The sequence below is a fragment of the Anopheles stephensi genome, unplaced genomic scaffold (assembly GCF_013141755.1).
Source record: "Anopheles stephensi strain Indian unplaced genomic scaffold, UCI_ANSTEP_V1.0 ucontig27, whole genome shotgun sequence".
Classification (NCBI taxonomy): Eukaryota; Metazoa; Arthropoda; class Insecta; order Diptera; family Culicidae; genus Anopheles; species Anopheles stephensi.
The window spans coordinates 52,678-67,750 of record NW_023405202.1 but is presented as its reverse complement, the minus strand read 5'-3'; the positions used below and the strand labels follow the sequence as shown (position 1 = coordinate 67,750).

Genomic DNA, 15,073 nt, shown 5'->3' with positions numbered 1-15,073 from the left:
CGGACATCCGGGTCCGGGCACCATAGGTGAGCTGGTGTGCTTTCTATGTATATGAATATATGTATTTATGTATAATATGCATCTGCAATAGTTAGATCAATTTATCTTCTTTCATTTGTCACCATCGAGTTGATCTCTGCAGTGAGTTTGCCTTGGCCGGTTGTTGTGGATAAATAAAAACTCTTTCTGGATGTTCTTACATTACGGCTTACGGGTGTATCACTTGGTTTTAACGGAAACAACAAAAAAAAAAAACTTCTTCGAAAATGTTCGTCCGGTACGCGAGGATCCCAAGTCCCAAGCAAAGCATCGTTCCACAACCCTACCAACGCTTCCCGGCTGGAATAGGTGAAGCGTTGGGTACGGTTCTGGAGGGTTTGCTGGTTTGGTTGGTTAGCTCAGGCTGTCTATCCTCACCGAACTTCCTCACTCACTCACTCACATTCCGCCGTTCGAAGCATCCGATCCGTTCCTGTGTCGTGTGGGTGTGTGTTCCTTTCGTGTTGGCATCCGCCACCGAACGGTTTCGGTACGTGTGCGTGTGTTTCGGAGCGGTGGTGTTGTTGGCATGCGGTCTCATGTCCGCACAGTTCGAGGGCTAAATCGTGGTCACCGATGTGGAGCAGCTGATGTTGTTCGCTGCCCTTCCGTTGGAGGCGTCCCGCACCGGCGAAAGGAACGCACCCCGAACGGGTGGTGGTAAGGATCGTGCGTGAGAAGAAGTTGTTCCTGCTTACATCGTGAGGGTAAACTTCCACACACGGTTCGGCCCAATCTCGGTCACGTACATGGCCGATCCGTTCGGGCAGAAGGTGATCGAGTGCGGTTCTCAAACTTGCCCCAGTGGTCGATGATCGTTTCCGATCGTGGATCGATCGTAAAACCGCGCACCGGAATCAGGGCGAGGTGGGTCCATTGACGGCGTACACCAAATCACCGTACGCGGCTACTAGCGAAACACGGCCCAAATCCGGTTCCTGGATGGTGGCGGCCTGCGTTCCCTCACCGTACGATGTCTGGAGTCCGGCCCGCGGACATACGACACGCATATTTTCCCGATCGGCCACACACACCATGTCCAGATGTTCGAGCAGCGTCAGTCCGTGCGGTGTCTGCAGCGACAGGAACTCGGGCGGTTGGGGGATGGTACGGATCAACCGGCCGGCTGCATTGAACTTTAGCAGCCGACTGTTGCAGTACCCATCGGCAACGAAAATCTCACCCGTACTGGCGATGGCGACCGCAGTCGGTTTGCAGAGATGGCTTTTGGACGAGCCGGGTTCAAACCGGTGGCCAAGCGTAATGGCGGGATAGTCCCGGCCGGGCATGAACTTGAAACACCTGGTGTAATGCAACGTCCGTCAGCCACATGTTACCGTTACGATCGATCGTTAGTCCGTGGGGCATGTAGAAAATGCCGGCACCGCGCTCCTCGAGCACGACACCGTCCGAGGCCGCAAGGGTGGCGATCGTGTTTTCCGGGATTGGTCCTTCGGCGATGTGTTGATAGTGGTGGCTATCATTGAAGCTCCTAAACGTGTGATCAGAGTGTTAGTTGTGGTTGTGGAGAAGGATATACCGGTGGTTTAACGATACGTACTCCATCGTCCATGTGCGACCGCCACGGTGGAAGATGACCGGATTGCCTTGCAGATCGATGGTGACGGCTGTCACCTGACCGAAGGAGTGCTTCACCTTGGGCCAATCCTCTACCAGCTTCGGCTTCGGTGGACTGTCCAGATGGGAGGTGTCGACCGGTGCCACTGGAGGCTGTGAAAGACAAAGGCAGAAGAAACAATCAAATGAAGTTCAACGAATCGATTAAATAAGGTTAAAATCACCAACAAGAATCACAAGGTAAAAATTTAATGAAGAAACGGTTGAAGCATAAGAGCCCTCCCTTTTAATATAAATAGACTTGACTATACTACAAGGTACTAGGTAATAGAAAAGCAATAAATTTAATGTTAACTCATACAGTAGCACATATAAAATTCATTGGCCCATATTCTATCCAAATATACTCCAGAGCACCTTGGAATCCTAAGCCCCAAAGTGCCAAGCTTAATTCGTTGATGAACATATTTACTTCATGTACCAGGAAAGTCATCGCTTGGTGTGTGGTATAACCCTAAGATGCACAGTAAAAAAGAGCGAGTTTTGGTGAGGCCTCGTGTGCATAGGTTCTCGTCCCAATACCCACAATTTTACTTGAAAACTCTAGAAATGGGCCTCTAAGTCATTCGGATCTCTGAATAAAATCGTGTAAATGTGGGGTCTGTTTTTAACTGCTGGACTGTTTTCCAGTAGTTTTCCAGGAGGGAAATAGTAGGCTAAGACCTGTTGAGGCTGTCAAAGCCAAAGAAATTGAAGAATTGGGAAATATACAATTAGTTTATTTATAGAGGACTCAGAGACCTCATTCGCCTTTTAGCCTACTGCATGATGACTTCAAAGCAAAGTTTTGCATACCTTCCAGGCGTTTTCAAGGGAAGCTCTTTTAATTTAAGATTTCATTTGCAGCTGGGATCATTTCAAAAGTATTGGCCAAAAACAATCATTCTTTGCCTATCACTCAATTTATAACACAGGGTTTGCTGTTGTAAGTACCATTGCGTGAATTTTCTATACAATTTTGTGGAAAAATTCCCTCGCTTCCTTCTTAAGCTTACTCTCTAAACGCCATCTGGTTCGGAATCGGTTGAACAAAACGATCGCACGAAGCGGATCATTTGCATGCGTCATAAAATCACACCCAGCCAGGTAAGTGCAACTTGAAACGGAAAATGAGCAAATGTGAGGGAAAATTCAATTCAAGACACCTGTTGTTTTCCACACAACCCGTCCCGTCGGCTTCAGTCAGCCTTTTCTGTTGTTTTTCCACCGCTAATGAACAACCCTGTTAACGCTGATGAAAGCCGGTCTCTCGGGTGGCTCATATGTCGTCGTCGCACACGTGTTGTGATGGAACGGGGGATGCGTGCTGAGGTTTTGATCCCTTTTTTGCGGGTGATTATTGATTTATCTCGACCGTGGTGGTGCGTGTGTCATAAGTTTGCTGATAACGCATCGTATCGATCCGAACGGTGAATGGTTCCGCGAATGCGAACGCGGTGGTTCTACACACACCGGTGTTTCGCGATAATGTTCTTGAGCACTGTTTCCTTCCCACTCTCTGGAGGCGGGGTGAAGTGTCAAGGGACGTGTAGGGGCCGTGCTACCCAGCCGGTGCTACCCATCCATATGGCTGTTGGTACATGTTGTGCTGCGAAAGGCGATCTCGCGCTTTCGTTCGTTGAAGCTCCGTGAACTTATCGGGCAAAGTCCTCCTGGTATGGCGGCCGCCATCAGGAAGGTAGGCAAAATGAGGACCTCCAAAACTCATGATTAATTCAAACGCACCCGCATCCCCATTCTTTGACCCCTCGTGCCCTGTTGGTACGGATTCGGGGGACACCGGGAAGTATGGCACGATTTACATGATGAATGCCCCACCAAAGATTGCTCTTCATATTCCACAACAAAGCACACACATATGGGGATCGTCTCAAACAAACCAAACCTCCTCCAAGAGATGGAGTACACTTCATAAAGCACACACGCACACACACCGATTGTCTTCCTTCCGATGGAAATACAATTTCCAATTCGTCCTTTTCACTCGGGTCGGTTGGAAAGGACGAGTGATGGGATCGGCGGACCACCAGGCAACACAAAAGCGTACTACGCCGGCAACATTACTTGAAGCAAGATTACACGGTGGAGCCATTAACTCGAAAGCTTCTACTTCTTCTTTTTGGTCGTGGCCCCGTGCGAGGAAATCATAATCCGCCTGGTCTGTACAGCACACACATTATGTTTTGTGGCCCTCTTTTACGTACCACATTCATATCCGATTGAATGACTCCATTCGGTTGTTGTGGTGGCCAGAAAAGGAAACAGATCATCCAAACGATGCCCCCCGAGAGGTTGTCTCGGGCAATGAAACAACTTTCGGCCCCGTTAGCCGGGGCACTTGAAAGCATTCTTCATACCGTTCGCGAATGTCAAAACTGTGGGCCAGTGTAAAGGTGGGCTTAGAATCTCACTTTTTCTCACCCGACTCTTTTGCACATCCATTACACACATATGGGAAGAAAAATATGGATTTTTACCGGGCCAGCTAAAAGCATACACCAGACACACAGAAATGAATCATGGAAGTTTAATCTCTTCTGCGGATGGGCGTACACGGGCCCGGGCCGACAACCACCGCGACGGCGATGGACAATTTATGCGTTTCCGGGGGACATTGCACCCGGGGTCACCCTGGTGGCAAGCGCGTTTTTGTTTATTAACCAAGCCACATCTTTTGCCTCCTAAAGTTCTTTGGCCGGGTCCAATTTTTCGGCCAGCATTATGAAAGCTATTAATCATCGGCAATGTGTTGTGAAGTTTGTTATTGTTGGCGATAAACTAAGTGCCTCGGCGAGCGGTGCTTTTGTGATAGCGAAGGTGCTGCCGCTGGTGGTGTCGGAAGGACACGCGTTACAATTGTATTAATTTGTTGGCTTTATAGTGGCGTGAATTATTGCTGTAATATTTTAAGGCTTAAAGGTAATTAAATTTCTTTAAATTTACAGCATTTTTTCAATCAGTTCTCAATGCTGAACTAGTGCGGTTGAACCTCAATCTTCACACGGCAGGACCGGGGTTCAAATCCCATCCAGACCGCCTCCCCGTACGTAAGGCTGACCACTTTTTTTAGGGTAAAATCAAGTCACAGAAAGCCAGAAATGGCAGGTCTCTCGAGGTTGTAGTACCAAGAAAGAAGAAGGTCAATTGTTCTAATATATTGATAGGAAACTGTTACTTGTCATACAGTATTTACAATACTTAAAAGCACAAATATTGGTACATTTACACTAGTTTTTGGGGCAAAATAATTTGAACTATTCTTGATAGCTATTTAGAAGACATAGACAATAACCATCATCCGAACTGTCCTGTGTCCTGGATAAAACAAGCCAATGAAGCCAGTAAGGGACATAAAGGATCTCACAAGCTGTATTGTCAATATAGAATAAAATATCTGATTGACAGGAAGGCCAGTTAGAGACAAAAGCATGATCATGATCGACTCGATCCTGTCACCTATCAAAGAAGAAAGACCAGAAGAGCGATGGGTTGCTGTTCATGTATCTAAAATGGATAACAATTTAACCATATCGCCAGAAGAGATGTGTTTAGCTGTGGAAAAAGAAGTCCTTCAAGTCATTAAAAATTCAAGAAATAACCAATCTATGTGTCATATATAATATAAAAGATATGATCATGGTCATACGAAGATATGATAACATTAAATATCACCTTCACGGCACTTGTTCCTTTTCGCCCAAGTAAAGCTGGTAGCTCCAGGATACAATTCTGCGAAGCTATTCGTAAACCGACGTAATGAACTCATGCTGTATTCTGGGTAATTTGACTACGATATTATACAAGGAGCAAGCAATTTCCTTAAGTCCCTTCTCTTGATTTTCCTTATTCTACTTAAGGCGGTTACGGGAATACTTACGGGAAAAATGTTCTACGCTGTTAACATACAAACATCAGGCCAACATCTTTCCTATGAGCAACATCGCACTGTAAAACTAAGTTCGCTAAAGATTTACGTCATCAAAAATTGGGCAAACTTCCTTTGAAAAAGTTATTAGTAAAAGTTCAATCAAATTATTGAAACATTATGCAAAAAACATCGTACAGTTTTAGTCACATAATTAAAATAATGATACCACCAAACTTTTCTAAAACAATCGGCAGTTCACATTATGGTACGATCCGCTCGCAGGATAACACGTCTTGCACGTGGCTCCGCTCGAAAAAGGTCAGCATAATTGATTGACAGGCGACGGCCCTGAACCGTAACCGTAGTTTTACCGGCCTTCTGCAGACCGCAACATGCTATCCGGGCGCTGACATTTGAATGCTTAATAGGCGCATTTCGGAAAGTACGAAAATACTAATGCAATACATTGCTGTGTGCAACTTCTAGTCGTAGTTACCAGCTACCATTGCTTCATGCTCCGTTGCGGCCCAAGGGCTGTACCGGTCGTCTAAAATGTGGCAGCGGTGCGTAAAAACGTGCCATTTTGGCACGACTGTTGCAATTAGTTTTTATTTGTTGTCGCACCACCACCACAACCACCACCAGCAACAACCAGCTGGCAGATAATGGTCTTTAATCATAACCGGGTGGGGGGGGGGGGGCGCTGGAGCCACACCACCGCAAAATGTGCAACCGTTTCACGCACGGACGTGTCACACGGCTCGCAAAGCACCGAATGTGTGAAAAACTGGGCAACCGCACCACATGGCCTCATCGTGAAGATAACGTAATAACCACTTAGACACGTTCCGGTTCCGGATCCGGCTCCCGAGCTTACCGGCCGGAACGGTGGGAGGGATGTGGCCGGTGCGGTGGGTCGGAGACGACGGGAGGCACGTACCGCGCACATTCGTCCCAGGATCCGACCGGGATCTTTGAATCGTGCCAATGTTTTCATCCGTAGCCTTTTAACCTCGCCGCGGGAGCACATTGTGGGATCATGAGAGTGAGTGCCCGGTTTTGGCAGCCCGGCTTTGGTGTCTGGTTTATTTCATAAAGCTTGATGATAATGCTTTGTCTTTTTAGAGTTTTTATTATTTTTGGTTATACTCTAATTATTAAGAATCGATTATTAAATTCTAAATGAGGATTCAATGCTAAGGATCGCTTCCCACTCTGTGAGGGACAATCCTCAAATGGAACTTCAACAACTCCCAAGATTGCAAGAAAGCTTTCGGCAATCATAGTCAAACAACCTTTAAATTGATTTCGCCCCTTCTTATCTTCCCTATACATCCATCCTCAGAGTGACTTATTTGTGTGTGGATAAATTGATAACTGTGTTTGCCTGCTGTCGGCCATATATCACATCAAAAGGTAATATATGACGGCCCGGACGGACCCGCCCGGCGTGAGCTGGTTGACATTGCAATCATCCATCATGCGAAGGGTTACCGTTACGGGCCAGCCAACTTTTGCGGCAGTCAAAATCAAAAACCTCGTACACACCGAGCCGGAGCTTCATCAATCTCCATGACATAAGACAGCCCGGTGTCCCAAGTGCCTTTTCCCCGAAAGAAAAAGCAACCGAAAGAGTCTCCAGTTCAAGCAAGAAGAAAGAAAAAGGTGCAAATGGCCAACCTCAAAAAGAACGACGTGTCGTCTTGTCAGCGTTGAGCACCTTGGTCCGTCGCACACGGGGATCACCAAGATCACGCACCACCACCGGGATGATCCTGATGAGTTTACGAACTTGTGTGTGTGTGTGTGTGTGTGTGTGTGCTCCTCTTTCACACTGCTGGTAATGAGGAAAGTTTATCGCGGTCACGAAACTTCGACACCACCATCTTTCCCAATTTTGTTCATTTCGGCTTGCCTTTTTTTTTGAGTTGTTCTTCCGGAGATTCCGGATCTTGTTGGACAAAAAAAAATCGCCACATTTATGCTCTAAAATTTGGATATCCGGGGGGAAGCTGCTAGGAACGGGTGTCAAATGTCGTCAGATTTCACTCGGTTTTATGACGCGCGCTCGGCTGCGGGAGTAGTGGCCACCGGGGAAAAGCAGCTCCCCAGACTGCAGATATCCCGCTTGCTCGAGTGTCATCCTTGGTGAACCATCATCCAGGGTCGTTCTCTCCCCCCCCCCTAGGTGGGCTTGGTTAAGGGTCAGGACTTTGTGTCACACCGAGGAGTCTCTTCTGCAGTCCCGGTCGGGAAATCCCGGCCCGGTGGGACACTTCGGCTGTGCTTCTCTGGAGACGGAATGGCTGGTAAGGCTTTTGTGGTTAAGAAGTTTCCCATTCGCTTCGTAGCTGGAGACACACGGCCTGTATACGTGTGTGTGTGTGTGCGGTTAAGTGTGGTTACTTGCTAAAAGTTGCATCGTCCCAATCGCAGGCACAGCTTGTATGGGCGCCAGAGTTCGTGGAGCAGTGAATGGAAAAGAGCCCTTTTTAAAGTATACACAAATGAATATAGACGCCATTTTTATTGTGCTGTTGTGGCTTTGGGTTCGGGAAGGCTGTAAGGTAAAGCAAAGGGAATCTTCAAGAAAGAAGCAAAACCCCCAAGTTTATCGAGTGTACCTGAGGCTCGTTTACCATACCAGCAAACGCAAACCCTTAGCAAAGAATAGTGCAGTAAAAAGGGAATCAGTTCAAGGAAGAACAGACTGAAAACCAGCATTCACCAACAAGAAAGCCTCACAAGAAATAGAATAAACAAGCAGCAACTGAAAAACTAGTAAAACCAGCGGACATAAAACAACTACTAAATCTGGGGGGTGAACCTAGGACCGAGCACGGTTCCCGTGTACTGTGGCTTGGCTGAATGCTCCGACCAACACCTTCGGGCCGTAAGCTCGACACTGTTCGGACTCTTTTTCGGGCGGTCTTCACCCGACGTCAACCTCGGAACACTTGGCTCCGTTGAATTCCACCGATTGACGTTTGGATGAAAAGAAACTTTTCACACAATAGAGCACAAATGCGCCGAGAATAGAGCGAGATAGAGAGAGAAAAAAAACCGTTTGAAATGAAAAACAAAACTCAAAGAACCGGCTTTCCCCGGTACGGGTGTTTAACAACGGAAGAATAACGAAACAAAAACACATCCCACTCCGTACAAAAGATCGTAAGGATTTGCGTTTCAAAGAACGTTACTGGGATGGGATGGCGAGATTGGGCTGAAAACGGCACAGCAACAATAAATCCTCGTTTGTTCCCGTGATGGCGAGCATCCTATCCCTGGAAGCGAGTAGTTTGAAGTTTTGAAGGCATTTTTTGCCGACTTTGCCAAAAATTCTTTCCCCATCGGATTCTTTTGCCGTTTTGCCGGCAAAGTGCCGCCGAGCAAAAAAAAAAAATGCCAACAAAAATAGTTGGCACCGTGCACCGATCCAATATCTGACGCGTTTAAAGTGTCCAAAGTTCGGGAGGAATATCCAGATACGTTGTCAGGTTGCTGCCAGGGACTGATTTTATTATTTATTTATTTAACCTTCATTCATAACTGCCTCGAGCGCAGCTAGTGGGGGGGTGCTGCCTCCCACCTACTCGGAATCCGTGAAGTATCCTCTCGCTCACTTCCCTATCTCTCTCTCATAATATTGCTGCTTAAGATTAATTTGCTAATGATGATTATTCGGATGGGTGACTTTGTGATTTAATGTATGTGTGTGCCACCGTGTGGGCTGTGACGGCGATGAGTGAAGCCCCTGTCGCATGACGCTTGGTCGCAATGACGCAGGAATAAACATTTTTCAATTGCGCAAAGTGATGTTGGGAAGCCACAAGGTTCAGAAGTTTTTCCTACCCACTATTGTATGTGCCATACAATAAACGTGTGCCGGGCTGGGGTGGGCTGATGAATTCATATTGGAATTGCAAATCATTCACGGTATAATAGAAGCGGGAACGGTTTTGGGGAAGAGCTTTGCCCATTTGCACAGCAGTGACGAGATATGGCAGGTTATGAATTTAGGTTTGATTCTTCTATCATATTGATGTATTGATCCGTGGTTGGGATCGGTTTTTATTTTCTGCCGGGGGTAGGAGTATTATATAGGAGTTTTATAGTGTTCACACTATGAGGACAATATTGATAGTGTTGAATCAATGAAAATTGTGTTGTCCGCCTTTTGGAAGCATTAAAAGGGCACATCAAAGGAGCTGATTGGCATCTCAAAGGGCATATCGGGCTGAAGGTGCATGCTTAACATTCTAAAGTTTAAAAATGACAATCGATAGATAAAATAAATAATTTTGGCAAATTGCATACTTTTAGGCGTTTAATAAGAAGGGTTTTTTTGCGATACAAACGAAGCAATTCAATACAATTCGATTGCAAATATGAATGATTGGAATCTTAAATTTTGCTTAGAAGGCACCTAAATATATGCAATCGGAGTATCAACATCAATTTGCTATTGATATTTGCATCTTTTGCTGGGTATTTTGAAGCTTTGTTACGCTTTCCTTGATTTTTCCTTGGAATTTTTTTTGTTATTTTCAAATCCCATCTAGGCCGCAGGATTGACTATCCATTTGCGGGTAAAATAAAGTCACAGAAAGCCAGAAACGGCAGGCCGAGAACTTTCGAAGATGTAGTGCCAAGGAAGAAGTTATGTAGTTCCCGTACGTAGGGCTGACTACTGTGCTACGGGTATAATTAAGTCATAGAAAGCCAGCAATGGCAGGCCGATACCTCACGAGGTTGTAGTGCTAAGGCACAACAACAACAACAGTGCCAAGGAAGAAGAAGATATTTTGGATTTAGTGTCAAGATGTTTTAACAGTTTTCCGAATAATCTTTTTTATATTTCTCTTTTTTGATGGTTGTTATATTGGAATTATATTGGTAATTTTAATATTTTTTTAGTCATTTTGATTTGAAGAAGAAAGTCAAATTCTTCCAGTTGGAAACTTTGATGGGTTCTCTGGTTCTATTCTGGTTTAATTACTTAAGCAGAATTTTACTCCTGTCAAGCTATTTGTTAATGTAAATATATAGACAAAACAAATTGGTAAGCGATAAAAAATTTGGACGAATAAAAGATGATGAGAAACCTTAAAAAATCTCGATAATAAACCAAAAACACCGGGAAAAGAGTAATCAAAAGTCGAGAAACCCTGTCGAATGAAATTGTTCCTTGGCGTAAGGATTTTACTTCATGCTTTTCCAAATACGAGATATTTTTTTCCAATAGATCAAACTAATTTTCGGTTTTACTAGCCCATTAAATCCACGTAACACCTTTCTACGTCATTCGGATAATAACCTCTTGCTGGTCTACACGAACCACACACAAAAAGGACATAATGAGACACAAGCACCAACGCCATGCCGGTATCATGTTGCGCCAAAGTTAAACCGTTATGGTTCACGCTACTTTCGGAACAGCGTTTCTCTCTCGCGCGCTCTTTCGCGGACCACCAGCTGGACGGCAACGGTACGTCACCCTGCCACATAACTTCACCTAACACAATTAGTGGCATTAGCGGAATTCCGGATCGCCGGACCACCGTGGCACTGCACCGAAAATAGTATCTTGAAAAATTCACTTACCACAACAACCACCGGTGCGAGTGGCTGCGGAGTTTATCACAAAACATAAACAAATTTCCGTAGCCTCCGAAAGCTCTCCGGAATCTAATTTGTTGTTCCCCCGGGAGGAAGGGAGAGAGTGTGCCGGATGGAATATGTGAACAAGCTGAGGAAGGCTTTACCCAGGCCCAAACCACACGTGTGTGGAGTATATGTCGTGTAGATCAAGATGCGCTAAAGCGAGATACGGTGGGCTACATCTACAATGCAACATTAATTATGCCAAGATACTGGCGATAGGAGCTTCGGGAGCATGAAATCATTCAACCAACGCGCTTGGTACCCACCTTCTGACTTCCCCCGACCGGCAGAGCGAGGATGAAATTGACCTGAATAATGCAGGCCCTAAGATGGATGCCAAGATCGGCCAGGCAAAATCCCCAAACCGTCCGGGTAAATGAGTGGAATTCTAATGGTGCATAAGTTTCGTACAAACTCCAGCTAACTCTTTGAACTACGGGCTAACACAGGGAGGATTAGTAGCAGTAGCAGGGATGAAAATCAAACACCAGTAGGTTTGGAATTTCTAATTTGTGAAGCTGCCAAAGTGCCGGGATGTTTTCTTAACATTCCGTAAGATGCTCCGGTTGGGACAGGCTTTAATGTTCTCTGCCTCACTCGAAGTTCGGAGCCCACTCTACCTTCTATAAATGTATAATCAATTTACGAATTCGCATAAAGAAATTGAGGATCACTCTATCACCAACAACTGCTACAGGAAAATGCCTGCAGTTTGAAAGAAGAACGAGAGTGAGAGATAGAGAGAAAGAGAGAGAGGGAAAGAGAGAGAGCTTTCAACGGCTTAAAGGATTAAATAAAACGGTTTGTTGATATTACACCGTGTGGATTGGAGCCAAGGGGTTTTATGACAAGGCAGCAGGCATCATCGTCTTGTTTTGTTTGTGGACGACCCACAAACACTCGTTGGCAAATGGATTTTCCGAATCATTTCTAATGCACCGCCACCGCTTTCCCCTCGGTACCCCGGGGCCGGTAGTATTCGGATTCTCCAGATCGTCAATCGGAAGGACTTGAGCTGACGATGGGGGTTGTTAAGCTTTTTACTTTTTTTTTCGCCTTTGCCCATCAAATCCACTAAGCCCCTTCAATGTACATTAATCGCATAGTAGCAAAGGAATGGGGCCAGCCAGCCAGCCTGTAACGTTTAAAGCCATTGGTCATGCCAATGGGACCAGGCAATGGTTGGGGCTTCATGCATATAAACGAACATCATCATCATCGCCGCCGTCGTCGTCGTCAGCACCATTCACCACCAGGAAGTCAATATCGATAATGGTCCGGACGGAAGCTCTGCACAGTGTGCTCTCCGTTGCTCTTTGCACCCGGTACCCATTTTTCGGGGTAGCTCCGATTTCCCGCAGCACGATGGCAAACGCTGAAGGACCAGAAGCGGTGGTCCATCCATTCAACGGTCTCGCTAGCCGAAATGAGTCATTAGAAGACGATGGCATGCTCGATGATCATGATGATGAAATGATAAAAGCTACGGGCATCAGAAGCAGCAGAAGCAGCTCCGGGAAATTGAAGTACCACCGTCCCACATATAGATGTGTACCACTCGACGGCGTACTAATACCCGCTCGTTAACAAACCGTATCAAAGCCGCCCTGTGTTTAATGCGAGCTCTCGTTGCAGAGTCGTTGAGTTTGCTCGTTTCCGTTCCCTTGTTTTTACTCGTACGGTGCTGTGGCTTTTGTTTCACCGGAGATGCCATACTTTTTCTAATTCTCCCAACCGGCAAGACTCGCTCGAACGAAAAAGCTCCATTTCCGCTTAATAATAACGAAATCGAACGACCGTTTCGGGCGGTCCGCTTCACTAGCAATCGCTTACTTACCGCTTCGTCCGCTGGCATCTCCGCCGGAACTCCGGCACCGAGCGCATCTTCGTACGCTCGCTCGGCAAACAGGTCCCGCATACGCTTGAAGAACCCATCCGCCAGCAGGATGTCGGTATCGCGCGGTACCGTATAGCAGTTGGCACCTCCGACCACCAGCAGCAACACCGGCAGTACCAGCAGCTGCACCAGCGCCGGCAGCTCCATACTGCTCGAAAAGAATCCGGCCCGTTTAGTGAAGGGGGAAAGGCGCTAAGTTTAGCCACGCAAAGCCAGCTGCTGTTGCTGTTCGGTCTTGGTTCGGCTTTTGTTGGTAGAAACGGATGAAGGATATTGCCCGGTGCTGTCCGTCCGTCGATTCGTCGATGTTCTGTGTTGATAGGTGATGCGTGAAAGAAAAAGACGAAATTAGAACAACAGTTGGCGCTGGCGAAGGAACACATCCGGTGGAGGAACTTGGGAAACGAAAAATGGACACTATTTTCCGTCGGTTGGTACCATATGTTTAATGCTGGCAACACTGTACACTCGTTCCGATTAGTGCATGGAAAAAGGTATCTCTCACAGGACTCGCATTTGTTTACAACACTACGCAGATGACTGGTAATGTGTTCCTCAATACAACATTTCGAGCTCTTGGCGAACACCATTTTCCTTGGGGAAATACTTACGCCACCTGTACGCAACCGACCAACCAAACGGAAATGGATGGAATGGACCGAAATTACGGAGCGAAATCAGTCCATTTCCGGCACCAAACCATGGCAGCGTTGGTCCATGATGGTGGTTGGCTCGTTCACACTTGCTTTTGTATCACACCGTCTATTACACACAGGAAAACACTCACACACAAACAAATTCTAACACCCAAACCCCAAGTTCCCGAAATTCTTGAAGAATTTGGAAAAGATGCGCACCTTTGGCGCGATCTTCCGACGGAGAGTGTTCCACCGAACCCGGACCAAACCAGACCGGACTGGTTCGTTCGAGACACGGTTGATGTCTGACCGCCGCTGGTATCGCTTGGTGGGTCGTGGGTAGAACCGATCGTTACTTCACAACCTCCACCACCGGACTGCTCTCTGCTGGTCGAGACGCGCACACGGGTGTTTCACAATGTTTGGATTTGGACGCAGCAAACACGAAACCAGGGACTGCTTTGACTGATAGCACCGAGTGACAGCCTCCCGCAGAAAGTAGCAGACGAGCTTGTCGTTTTGCGTGTATGTGTGTGCGTGTCGGCGTGTGTTTTTCCATCGCCAACTAACTGGCACTTATACACACACTCATTTCACTATGGAAATTTTCTGTATACGGATATGCCACAGAGAGATAAGCACTTTGCCATTGTGTGAGAAAGAGTGCTGCAGTGGGGAGTGTATGCGTGCGATGGAGAGAGAGAGAGAGAAAGCGTTTTTCGATGTGTTCAAGTTCAAATCTGCTTCTGTGTTTGTGTGTTGATTGGAACAGCAAAAAGCGTGCTCGTAGTAACAAAGTGTGTACACGTGTGTGTGGTGGTTGAAAAACACTCTCGGAAAATCTGAAACTCCCTCTCCGCGAGAGAGGATAGAGCAAGCTTCTGGCAAGGAGCTTTGGAAGCGCTTTTACACAGCACTGTTTGACAGTTGATATGGAACGTGTTTATTTCAAAATGGTGATTGTCTTTGCTTCAAAAGCTTCGAGAGCTTTTAGGATCAAATAAATGGAAAGCTTGTTTTTCCACCACACCGGAAGTAGAATATTTCCTGAAGGGGGTTTAATTTGTTGTAATCCGCTTACGGTAGCAGTTTGTTGATTATTCTTGATTATCGTTCCTTTTGTTTGCTTATTTGCTTCTCCTATGGAGAATGAAGCAACTAATACAGTGCGTGACATAACTATACGATAATTTGCTTTTGAAAATTAATTGCCTTAACTTTCTATCTCAATTGAATTTTCATTTAGAAATCACCAAATAATTTTGTTAGAATTAAAAAAGTTAAAAATATTGCGAAATACAAAACATTTTTTTTAACCAAACTAGACGT

General features: G+C 46.0%; 1 pseudogene; it reads right to left on the bottom strand.

Annotated features, from left to right (window-relative positions):
- Window positions 1-515: 515 nt before the first annotated feature.
- LOC118516311 lies at window positions 516-14,261 on the bottom strand (annotated as a pseudogene).
- Between the last annotated feature and the right edge of the window lie 812 nt (window positions 14,262-15,073).